General features: G+C 48.0%; 2 protein-coding genes across 23 annotated transcripts in view; one reads left to right on the forward strand and one right to left on the reverse strand.

Moving 5' to 3' along the window:
* Window positions 1-12,564, reverse strand: part of RpL40 (ribosomal protein L40) — a 145,533-nt gene that overhangs the window by 107,121 nt on the left and 25,848 nt on the right. The gene's annotated exons all lie outside the window — the stretch shown is intronic.
* LOC138181818 (protein turtle) overlaps window positions 1-12,564 on the forward strand; it is a 156,890-nt gene that overhangs the window by 90,543 nt on the left and 53,783 nt on the right. For 21 of the 22 annotated variants that reach the window (XR_011173610.1, XR_011173611.1, XM_069117087.1 and 18 more), the window contains one exon: window positions 2,119-2,162. The gene's annotated coding sequence lies outside the window, so the exon portion shown is untranslated. Of the gene's footprint in view, window positions 1-2,118; window positions 2,163-4,577; window positions 6,177-12,564 lie in introns of those variants that run through there. The other variant, XM_069117084.1, reaches the window with a different exon arrangement.

Raw genomic sequence — 12,564 nt, forward strand, 5'->3', positions numbered from 1 at the left:
ACTAGATCTTCCGGCGTCACGTTTGCAGTCGTTTCACGCTTCTCGAGAACGAGTGCACTCACTGGAATCGTTGCTCCTCGGAGACACTTCTCGCGGGGGGAATGAGCGGACGATTAGATTTCGAGTCACAGTTTTCCGGATTGTGCCGCGAACTGATCTTATGCGCCCAGCTCTCGAGTATACCCCTTTGCGCTACTCGTGTTTCCAACCGAACAACTTTAGGGCCAATTTCCACGTGCCGTGTCCTCCCGTAAAAGATACGAAAAGAGGGAGGGAGTTAATAGTCGAACAAGGCCCCTTCCGTTCTCTTTATTTCGCGCCTTTTTCTACGGCGACGAATAAGGTAAGGGCGAGTAATCGACGTGAAGTAAACGAGTATTACTGTCAACGTGTTCTCGTAGATCAGAAGCAGAAAATCAGATCCCGAAAATCAAATTCGTAGATCTCGATGACGAAAATCGCGAGAAATCTGTTTATAATTAACCGAACTCGATTTCGCGTCTCATCGATGGTGACCAGAAATCATTAGGAAAGAGGCGGAAAATTTTATTTCCGTTGAATTACGAAGGGTGCGCGGTTAATGTTCGAACAATGCCGATTGGAGAAAGTATCGTGTTCAAAGTTTAATACAGCGGTCGATCTGTACCGCGTTACCGTCCGGTTCTCAATCATTTCAACTTTATGTAGATTTATAACAGCGTCGTATTTTATTGGCGGATATCGGCGGAGTCGTATTTATTCGGTGCACGATAGAGCGCCGCGGTTTGCCGCGTTCGTTTCTAAGAGGTCGAGGACTCTCTTTTTCTCTCCGCTCCCCTATCGTCTTCTCGCTTCGTCTTACTCGCATCAGCAGAAAATACCGACACGACATCTATGTATATTAAACTGTGCAAAACTATCGATCCGCGCGAATATATATATATATATATATATATATATATATATATATATATATGTGTGTGTGTGTACAGATATATAACCTGCGTCTTTTGACGTAAATAGATCTTTATTTATACGATCTATTTTATCCTATGGTTCGTGATCGCGACATACCTAGCACTTAAATTTTTAGCAAGCGGCCAATAGTCACGGTTCGTGATATTCTGCGCAAATTCCGGAGAAAAGCATCGACGCATATCCAGTTAGCTACGCGTCCGCTGGTTGGTTCGTTTTAAGTGCGGGTATTTAGCAATTTATGGCTGGTAGTCCTTGCCGGAAACGCATCTCTGCGACGGAACTACCGGGTGGCTGAGCCGCGAACATCGCATTAATGTCAGCCAATCCAATTTCCTAGGAAACGCAGTGGACGAATTCGAGCGGATAATTTATGGCAACGCGAGTAACAGCGCGAGTAACCTCCGCGAACAACCATTTCGACGCAATTAAAAAGAACTCGGTTCTTTTTGGAGCACAATTTTCTAAAAATAATCGTTTTTCCAGTACTTTATTTCATTTTTTACGAGACTCGCCATGGAGAAGATATCGAGGGACGTACGTACGTTTTTTAATTCGTGGCGCGTTACGTAAGAATTCCGACGTTTGAAAGTCAGATCTAGGGAATCGCGTGTAGAACGAAGCGACCACGACGTTCGATTCCTAGGCCGAACAAACGTTTGTTCGTTTGCAGGACTGGGAAAGGTTTCCAGGATCACAATCGAAGTCGAAATCGCTGCGCGAAATTGCAAATCTTCTCGTGGTTATCTCGTGACGTCGATTAGAGATCGGTCGATGGTCTGCTGGCCGACTCTTATCATCTCGTTGCGATCGTAGCAGAATGTGGTTGTGCAGGCGCTCGACGTCACTCGCCGATTAAACCCGGTTACAATAGAATTTCCGAAGTCTCCGGAGAATCGAGATACTTTGGCGCCACAGTTTCGGTTTTCCCTTTTACATGTCGCCAGGTTTTCAACTCTGTTTTCTCGTTGACGTCGAAGGGCGTGTAACATCCCCGCGTCCACCTCCCCTTGGTCGCCTAGTTGTTTCCGACGACCTCGTACTGCCTCCTTTTGGTCACGCGATCGCTCTTACGGGAATTTTCCAGGCTGTAAATTGCAAAAGTTCTGCCAGCAGTCCGGCTATCGTATCCCCGAAACTAACCGCTGTTTCTTTTTGTTTCAGATCCCAAGGCGTCTCTGTGGATCCAGGGCGAGCGCACTCACGGGGTAAGTTTCCCCTAATAACCGTACACCGCCATTGAGCTGCAAAATCACATGCGAAGCTAGTTTGCGAGTAGCTCGACGAAAGCGGAATAATATTTCCGCAAACTCGGCCAGGATTTTCGGCTCGGACGTTTGTTCCCTGGCCGTTCTTTTATCGAGGTCTCGTATTTTGCACTCGTTACGTCGCGGTTCGTTTATGTTTTCCGCCTTTCTTTCCCCGCAACGGAAAAGAGGGATACAGTCAGAAGCTGAATAAAGATACGGGACGAAGGGTCGCATAAATTTAAGTTGCTTGCATATGCATGAACACAACGTTTTTTTTTCTTTACGGGACTTCTCTGCGCACCGTCAGATACCACTCGAAACAATGCATTCGCTCGTTATTTAGGGATTGCGAGGGATCCGTGCGTTCGACAGATGCTGAATCGTGGCCCGTCCAATTGGATAATAGATCGAAACGAAAAATCTTGCATCCGGAATTAACATTCGTCACGCGCTTATTCGTACTCGGTTCTCTTTGTTTCTCGGCTCTTTTATTACGAGTCTCCGCTTTCTCCAGCCACGCGCGGTAATGTACATCCCGTTATCTTTCGCTCGAGATAAATCAGCAATACGTATTCGTGTTACAAAGAAACGCCTCCCGAACACTGAATACGAATGCAAGCCACGCACGTTCAACGTTATTTAGGGGGCTGCGAAGCACTCGTTTCATCGCGATCCAGACAAAAGGTTAGCTTACGCGGATCTAGAGGGTTGAACGGCTCCATGCGAGTGGTTCGCATTGTGTCTACCTAGAAAGGGAGATCAGGTGTCAAAAGCTTTACGAACCATCCTGCGTTCTATCTCCTTATTATCTATAACGCGACCCACGCTCTTCCGTATTTTTATCGGCCTCGGCTCGGCTCGGCTCGGCTCAGCTCGGCTCGTCTCGTCTCTTCTCGTCTCGTTTCGTCGTGTCGCATTCACACCGAATTAAAATTATCTTCCGCCAAGTTGTTGGCAGCACGCTCGGATTCAGTATATTTTTATTCAAAGTTTAAGTATCAGGGAAGATGCAGAGCCTTGGAATAATCGCCAACTTTGATTCGCGCTTGTCGCGCTATTCTCGGGCATCGGTGAGAAACAATCAAAAGTCAGGCAGATAGCGAAAAGCAACAAGGCGCAAAATATTCCCGACCTCCCGAAAACTTTTCCATTCTTCAAGCTGGTTCGAGACAATTCCGGCGGAGGACGTCGATGATCGTGCGCTCGGTACAGCGAATGTCGGAATGCGAAAAAGTTTCCGCGAGAGGCGACTAGGCACTTGGAAGATGATCGACGAGACAGACGGCTGTCGTTTCCAGTACGGTGAATCGTGAAATTTCAGTAGTCCCTTTGATCCGGCGAAAAGTCATATGCTTGAATTGTTAATGTCTACATCGTGCCAGCGTGCATAAATGCATGTTAATTCTAAGATAGCTGCGATAGTTTGCGCGAAACCGTTGGTCGCCACCGAACAAACGATGAAATTGACGCGTGATTCTCGCCGCGAAATACGCATCATCGTTCATTGCCCTGCAGGAACTTGCGTGTACTTTATTAAATTTCACGCATCACTTGGCTTTAAATTTCGCCCTAACTTGATGAATCCGCGTCCTGAACACTGAACGCAAACGAAGAACTCGCTTAAATATTTGATTGTTCGAAGCATCGACAGTTAGGGCGTCGCAAACGTGGGAAGGGATTCAATTAAATTATAATGGGAGCAGCAGCGCAAACCGCTGCTATGTGTTTGACCAAGAAAAATAATCGAGCGACTCGCGGACAAACGAACGCGGATGCTCGCCGCGAACCGATGGAGTAGATTTTGGTGAAGCAGCGGTCGACCGTCTGGTCGTATGGAGTACACGCGACGCCCCACGTGCGATCCGTGGAAAGAAATCTATTACTGAAGTGACAGATCGGCTGTTAGTCGACGAAAAACGGATAAACATCCTTCCGAAACAATTTGTTTTGCGAGAGGCAGACGTGAGAAATCTCTTACGATGCTGAGTGAAGAAAGAAATCAAGGATGAACGAGGGTGAAAAGAAGAGAAGATGGACAGAAAAAAAGAGAGGCGGATGACACGAGGGACGTGGCCAGGGCACCTCTGAAAGTCGTTACGAGCTTGGATGCCGCCCTTCCGCCCGATCAATATTGCGTTGGTGGGGCCGAGGCATTGCGAATCGCGGCAAGGGACGTCAGGGGGTGTCGGAGAGGGTGAAAGACGAGGCACAGCGGGGCGAATGGAACGGATCCGTAGCTGCGGAGGAGGCAAAAGTCGGGTCGGCGGGGTGTCGAGGGGTTCCGAAGGGGATCGCTGGGAGAAGAGGGGTTGAGAGAGTGCGCCGACAGTGGGGGTTGTTTGGTGGGGGCGGTAGTAGAGGAGCGAACACTGTCATGGCGCCGCGCACCACCGCCAGCCAAGCGGTACCTTCAACTACTCTCTCGCGGTGTGTGACGCGCTCTTCGCGATTTTTCTACTGAATTTTATTGGAATCGTGACGCGCGCGAACGTGCTCCGCGAGTGTCGAACGATTCGCCCGCTCGAGAACTATCGGCTGCTTTTGAAACGCATCGCCTTGATGTTCGGAGGCGCGCGCGATTATCCGCCGCGACCGATTCGTTGCACGAACGTTGTGTCGCAGTCGTGACTTCGCGGCCTTATCGGAAGGAACAGCAACGCCGCGATCTTTTTTCCGTCAGACGAAACCAAGAGATTCTTGGAAGAACAACACGAGGCAAGGAAACAGAGTGCGCTAACTCGGCCAACGGTTCGCGAACTGTGCTGCGAACGGTGTGCAAGTCAAGTACGACGTTAGCGTCGAGTTATCAGTGTCGGTGTCGAAGCGAGAGGGAAACAATTTTTTAGTCTGTGTCTATCGTGAGAACGCCTCGTCTCGACCTCGAATCACTGAATCGAAGGTCGGGGGTCTGGCGGTGTCCTATTCGTCGCTAAGCCGGCGCGAACACGGTGCGGTCGAGTTTTCGCGACTGACGAAAGGAGCGAATGTCGTCGAAGATCGACCAAAGTTCGTGAACCGTGAGGTGAATCGATGGTGCACGCGAATTCGTGACACGATCAGTTCATTGGGTGGTAGCACGCACGATGTCGCGGCGCGATGCATCACGTGACTAAGAACGGACCGTAAAAGAAGGACAGACAAAACGAACGGTGAAAAGAAGGAGCGGAAGAGGCAAAGGATACATTCTGGTGAGGACCTTGACGGGTCCTGACCAGGCCGTCAAGAACGTGGAAAATAGGCGGAGGTGGCTGCCGCGAATGGATCGCGTTACCATCGGTCGAATCTCTCAGTGACGAAACAATCTACCGAGAGTAACAATGTCCTAGCGAAGGCAGGAGTTCGTCTAGACCGACCCCCTCGCCCTGTTCCGTTTCATCCAAAAGAACCTTAAAACCCGTTTCGCCTTATGATCCCCGGACACCGTTCTCCGACTGGTTTGCGAATCGACGCACGACCACCTAGAAAATCGTCCTTCTACGCACATACACAACGATCACCCCGTAGAAACACACGTGCGCAAGTACCGTGCACTACCTACGAGGTCTCGTTCTAGGGACACGCGTACTCGCTTGCACGACACGCACGTACGGTCAAAAACCTGCACGCGTTTTCTCCGTCCTCTTTCCCTCTGATCCATCGCAACTTCTCTGACGCGAATGTGCGTTTACACAGCCACGTCGATGCCAGAAAGGAACGCGCTCTCCCACACGCGTCCCCGCCTTAGCCGTTAACCTCTATAGCAGCGTACACCTAGAAACAACCACGCGCGCGGTTGTGTCCCTCCGACACACGCATACGCCAACCCCCTGACGTATACTCGAAGAGACGCGTACAGAGACAGGCACGAGCTTCCTGAATCCAGCCAAGTCCAAAATCCTTAATCCCGTGGGGTGATCCTGGCCCCACCCGTACGCCAAGGAACCACACCCCGGCGAGAGAAGAAACTCAGGATACAGACTTATCGGGTTTGTGGTAAGCTTTCACGTTTGCTACACGATTCTTTTCCTCCTTCCCTCGTATCTTTTTTCTTTTTTCCTTTTGTCTCTTGGCATTGGGATTTTGTCGCGAGAATGCGATAGGTACATAAAAACTAACCGCGTGATCGAGAGAAAGCTCTCGGATCGAAAACGTTAATTCTCCCGGCATCGATGTGAATGGTTGTTTCAAGGTTGTTGGTCCGTTTCGCCGTCAACCCTATTTCCTGCTGTGGTGTATCGCCGCGTCGTTTTCGCTGCCACAACGTCCGCCGCCGACCCATCGTTTCTTCTTGTCGATGGATTTAATAGCGCACATGGCCTCGCTCCATGCTGGATGCAAGTTGCAACGCGGCTGCGCAGGTTAGGTTTGCTGAGGCCGCGGCGCGAAGGGCGGGTTAAGGGCAGTGCAAGGATATGCCGCGGACTGGCGTTTTCGTGCCACGAACTTGGAACTACGCCTCACACCTGGATCCACCCCCTGCCCGCCCCGATCGATCGAATTCTAGGCGCGCAATTATTTTAAACGCGATTACATCGAACCGCTAGTGGATCTCGCGGTTTTCCGAGCAACATGACCCCCCCCCCCAACTGCCATCTCCACGAAAACGATACCGCACCGATCTCGCTTACAGCAGAATTAATCGTCCTTCAGATATCGCGCTCAGACTCACGACTACGACGATCTAGCGTTTGAGAAATTGTGCGACTCCGACTCATGTTTTTTGATTCCGACCAATCTTCTTTATTCGTTGATTGCACGAACATTGTCAGCCTGTTTAGCGCTAAACGCTTGCCTGGGATTGATCGGCACATCGATTTTCGATTGCTTCGTCGTTTACGGCGTAAAATATCGCAGTATCTATTTTCGATTGAAAAAGTCGAGTTGTTTTTTCGAACGAAAAAGTTGTCGCAAAGTAATACCGAGGAAGAGTTTTTCGTAATTGACGAAACGCACGTTGCGATGGAGGTCGCTTTTTCCATCAGCCATCGAGAGTCGTTAATAAATTCGCAATTAAAAGTTTTGTCGGACCGTGGAAAAAGGGCAGAACGCGATGAAAGAAGATAATATTCTCTGTGAATCGTGAATGTATCTCGGAACGTCGGAACGAAATTCGATCGATCGAGTCAGAAATCGATCTTCTAGAATACCTGGCGGCATGCTTGATTTCATTACTCCTTTGATGTACCCGAGCCAGGAAATGCACGAAGAGCACGTTTACGGTTCGTTGGATGCAGCCAACCACTGGCAAACCTCTCTCTTCGAGCTGATCGAATATAACTTACAACCTCGCTAACTATCAATTTGCGGTAATTTGTGCGTACCGCCGATTTTTCCTCCCGCGACTAACATATGAGGTTGTTACACATGGCCTACGGCTCTTGGTTCGAGAATTATCGAGCCTTGTGTCGCGTTACACGTCGAAACGTCTCTACGTCGCTTATGCACCTGTGCCCGAATCGATTCACCGCGTCGAATCGTCATTTCCATAGCCGCAAGGTGTTCAATCGATCACCGTATCGTTGCCACGATCCTCGTGAACGGTGAAAAATAGAGAAACATCGGCGGGATTAATGCGAGGTTGGTTCTCGTTTTAATAGAGTACGCGTGGTACCGGCAATCGGTCGAATTGCATTTGCTAATAGGGTCGGTGTGCGTGAGTAGTACTCAGCCACGGCTATTCGTTTTCGAATTAGCATCTCCTTTTAACGTGTTTTGATTTAATATCTCCTTTTAACATGGTTAAATTTATAAGCGTAGTCGCGAGAATTATTTTCGGGTTATCGGTAACCCGACCAATTAATTATTTCCTCGTTTTGTAACTTATATCAACGTAATTAACCTTTCGAATTTCATTATATACGAGAGATGAATTCAATGCAGTCAGGCTTGCTGCCCGGTTTTATGTAGTAGCCTCTCTAACCGTTTGCTCGCTAATATTTCGAGTAACTAAATTTTCCTGGTTAATTCAACGTACCGAACATTCCCCGAGCATCGTGCTCGATAAATGGTATCGCGAATTTGTTGCGCGCGTTACTCGAAACAATAATTCGGTATACTAGATATAAACTCAGCGTCGAAGCTCGGTTAGGTTAAGTACGACAACGACGCAACGCGACGTTACGATAAAGCGCGATTTAAACGTGCAGTTCAATTTTTCTCGTTGACACGCCGCGCCGATAGTAAATTGGCACAGGCACGCATACGAGGATTCTTGGTATGACTGGCGATACAATCAAGGAGAATTAAATTGCATTTTGTTAGCGAGCTAGCCAGGTGAAGCGAATAAAATTGCTGAAACTGCTGGAGTCGACGCAACTATTCGCTGCGATGGCACCGCGCGGTTCGAATATCAGCCAGCAGGCTTAAGTTAATTTTGACCGCGAATCGAAATCGTTACCCTTCTCGTAGTCGGCTATTTTCCCGTGGAGCGAAATTGCACGTCGACATTCGGAGAAAAACGCCGCCTTAACGGAAAACCGGTGCGCGACAGCGTAACTTTTTCGCTCGGTCGTATAAAACGCAAACTATTTCCCGGGAACGACACTGGCATAGTCGTTTTTCAAGGGGGTACTCGTGTGCTGTACACGGCCGCTGCAATTGCAACGTTAACGGAGTTGAGGGGATGGGGTTTTTCGAACGGGAAACAGCATCGTCGTTCGCGGTGTAGCGCTTACAACAGAGGGCCGTGTATCTCGCGCGTTTCTGCCGACCAAATTCTCGTTTAATCTCTCTTGACCCGATACGCCTGGCCGGAATTCCCTGGCGCCTCGAATCGACTAAAAACTGCTGTCGCTGCGGAATTGTGTTTCGTTTCGAATCCTGCGTCCACCCCTGCCTATACAATCGGTGAAACTTATTACGCGAGTTGATCGAACGGCTAAACGGGAAAGTGGAGCGAGTACCATCGTGTTTTCGTCCAGCTTCCTTCAGGAATCGATTCGTCGTGTCGACGAACGTTTGCGCTCAACTCAAGACCGCGGGAATGAAATTTAATTGTTACTCTTGAATAAATGCATCGTCATTGTTGTCGAATGGTTTTTATCTAGTAGCACGGCTATCAACAGCAGAAGGGTATTGATTGACCAATCATGCAAATCCACAACGCCGTACTCCCTGCTTTCGTATTTTTCCGATTTCGTCGTTCCACCGTTCCTAGACAGTTTCTGCTGCTCCTATTATTAATTCCTTGATCTCGCACTCGTAGCACGAGCACGAACGGTCGTTTGATTTCTTTGTTTCGAGTAGAAGGAAGAAAACGCCTTTTTCCAGACGAACGAAATCTATAAAACGTCCATGACCTCGTCTTTGAAGAGATTGCTTAAAAATTAAATACCGGTCTCGGAAACGATCCGTTCGTCACGTAACGGTTAATTTATTCAGCGGTTCCTTCGCGATTTTTTCTACCCAATCTGACACACTGACAAGGGCCGAGACAATATCTGTCCTTCGAGTGGCGACGCAAGACCCGATCGAAATTCTGGCCCGAGATCGTGCTGATTCCTCGAGCACGCGATGCCTTTTCCTCTTGGTTCCGTAGGTCGAAAGTTGAAGGTCTTTTTTCGGGCCACGAGCAGGTAACGTGCCACCTCGGCCTCCATCCAGCTACGTGCACGCCAACGTGCAGCTACCTGGAGTCGAATAGATCGATCGAACGGAAACATCCAAATGGAAGGAGTGGAAACACAGACATATTCGGAAATCCGGTATTCCCGTGGCTTATTCGATCAAGCTAACAGTAAAATAAAGGCGTACGAGATAAAATTCGACTCTCTTAAAACAAGTTGTTATTCTAACGAAACGTTGATAATCGAACGTTATCGACGAACATGGATTCTCCGTAGAGACAAACATCGGGGCTGATGTCGGTATGAATATGTCGAGAACGGCAGGTGGCGGACGACAGGCGTGAACGAATTGATGACGTTACGCATCGCGTATTCTAGAAACGGTATAAGTTATATGTCAATTTATTGTTTTAATTATAACAAAAAAAAGAGAAGTAACAAGGTTACGTTCGTGCCGAGTAACATTTAATTTATGCTATTGGGACTCAGTTAAGGGAACATCCGCTGTAATTATGAATCGAACAAAGAAATCGAAAACTCTGTGTTCTCCACGTTTTCCACGATACCATCTCGTTGACTGTTCCATTTTTGTTAACCGCCGCGGTTGTTTGTAACTCTTCGCGCATAAACCCTGTCGAGCAAGCGAAAACCACTCAAGAATGAACAACAAGACGGTTGGACCAAAGAACTCGGGAGGAGCCTTCGAACGCGTTGTACGCGTGCAACGTTATTGGCGCATGGTGCGCAAATTTATCCGGATTAACGTAGCACGTGAACGCGTCGCTTTATGGAAAATCGATTTTCATAAAACCTTCAATTGCGCGTTGTAACCGCGCGCGTGCCGGTATCTATTGCATTTACACTTTGGAGCCGCGAACGATGTAATTAAACCCGGTCATCCAGTTAACCGTGTTTCTGTGTGAAACGCAATTAAACCCCAGCGGCCTGCAGTCGCGTTCTCGCGACGGATTCCTCCAACCAACTTTTCAAAGGATGCATCGATCCAACTATCCAGCCTCTTTGTATCATCTGTGCTTTGAAAATTAAGAGGACTTCGTGCTGTGATGTTTCCTTGATAGCGCCTTCCAGCGAACTTTTCGATGCAAAAACCAAATATTCAAACACGAACATGGATCGCGTTGATTTCCAAACAGAAACATCCTCGCGATTGATTTATCCTCGTAAATGAACTAACCACAATGACAGTATAATGCAATGGACACGAGCACTCGAATGCCAGTGCAGTAGCTGTTTATCACCGCCGACGTCAACCTTGTCCAGTCAATTTTTCTTTTCTCCGGTTCTACAAACATTTTAATACCCAAATGAATATAGTTTGTATTGATTTTTTCCCGGGCCCCGGTATATTCTGCGCTGAATTTTTTTTTTTGTCACGGCTAAACTGACCTCGATGTTCTCTACCTCACATAGCTGTACGCGATGCGAGTGACAAATCTTCCTTGGTAGCATTATACAAAAGTTACGGCGGTGATTTCGTACAGGCTGGATCACGAGATGATCTCAGAGGTGGTAGACGCAGGCCGCCTAATTCGGCCTTAATGGACTTTTAAGCGGAATTTAAACGCGTCCGCATATCCATCGTAGCTCAGACACACCCTTGTCGTCGACTCTTCTTCACCACTCGTAGCTTCTTAGCCTCCGACGATTACGTTACCTTGTATCGCGCCTTTCTTTAACCCGATAACGGTGGAGCAGGCTTTCTCGATGGCATCGCCGCCATCATCAGCAGCTTCCTTTCTCTTTCTTTGCGACGCCTAGCCGTGTCTCCGTCTAGTTAGAACGACCAGCTTCCGTATTGTGCAAGCGGACTTGTTTGAAACTTCGTGTTCGGTTAAGTTTGCACCACGTGCTTTAGGCAGCTCGTAGACGCCGCTTAAGCACGACCATCCTTGTTTCCGTGGCTTACGCTTGTTACAGGGCTACGTGTATGCGGGCGTGTGCCTGTGTTTGAGTTTGTACGCGCAGCGTCGCGTCGTCGTGAGTTATCGCTAAAGAAGACTTTCGATACGTCAGCGGTCCCCAAATCCACGAGGTTGAGAGCGACTGTAGCGAACGCGCTCAACGTCTAGATATCATAACGTGGGAGAACTGTCTTATCATCCGTTATTTATTCGTTGACGTGATGTTAAAACTTGGTTAGGTAAATCGGATTCGAGTCAGTGCAATGCCCCGGCAAACGTCTGATAAAATACGCCCTACGGTGCTACCGGAATTTACGATGTTCGCGAGAACTTTTCTACTTGATAATCCGCATACCGCCGAGACGGGGTAATAATTCACGAGGAATCGTGGCGAACCTACGCGTCAGATATCTTCGTAGTGCTTACGTTGTTTCGCACTGGACCGGCGAAGAAACCATCAAGTTCCTCCGTACCTTGCACGAAATTTCAACTCGACCATTTCTATCAGAGTTAATAGAATCACGCGATGTTATTGTTAACCGTTTGAGTCGCAGGGGTCTTTGAAAAAATAGGGTCGAAAAATCCCGAACAGCGCGATAGCGCTTGTCTTAATCGATTGCAAAGAGAAACAAGCGGCGCAATAGCGCCCGTCATATTTGTTATTTTGTGAAATACATTTATATTGTTATATATGCGTACTATTAGTTTATAAATATTTCAAGTTTTGTTCAATAAAAATTATCGACAAAATAACGATGAAATACAAAATACCGTCAGTCGTCCGTAGCGTTCAGATGTACTGAGACTTTTCGACGCAAAATCTAAACACCGCGATCACGCTGCTTGGGACTCAAACTTTGCAAACCTTTGACGTTTGATGTACGAAGTACGACC

The sequence above is a fragment of the Bombus flavifrons genome, chromosome 7 (genome assembly GCF_040668555.2).
Source record: "Bombus flavifrons isolate JBK064 chromosome 7, iyBomFlav1_principal, whole genome shotgun sequence".
NCBI lineage: Eukaryota > Metazoa > Arthropoda > Insecta > Hymenoptera > Apidae > Bombus > Bombus flavifrons.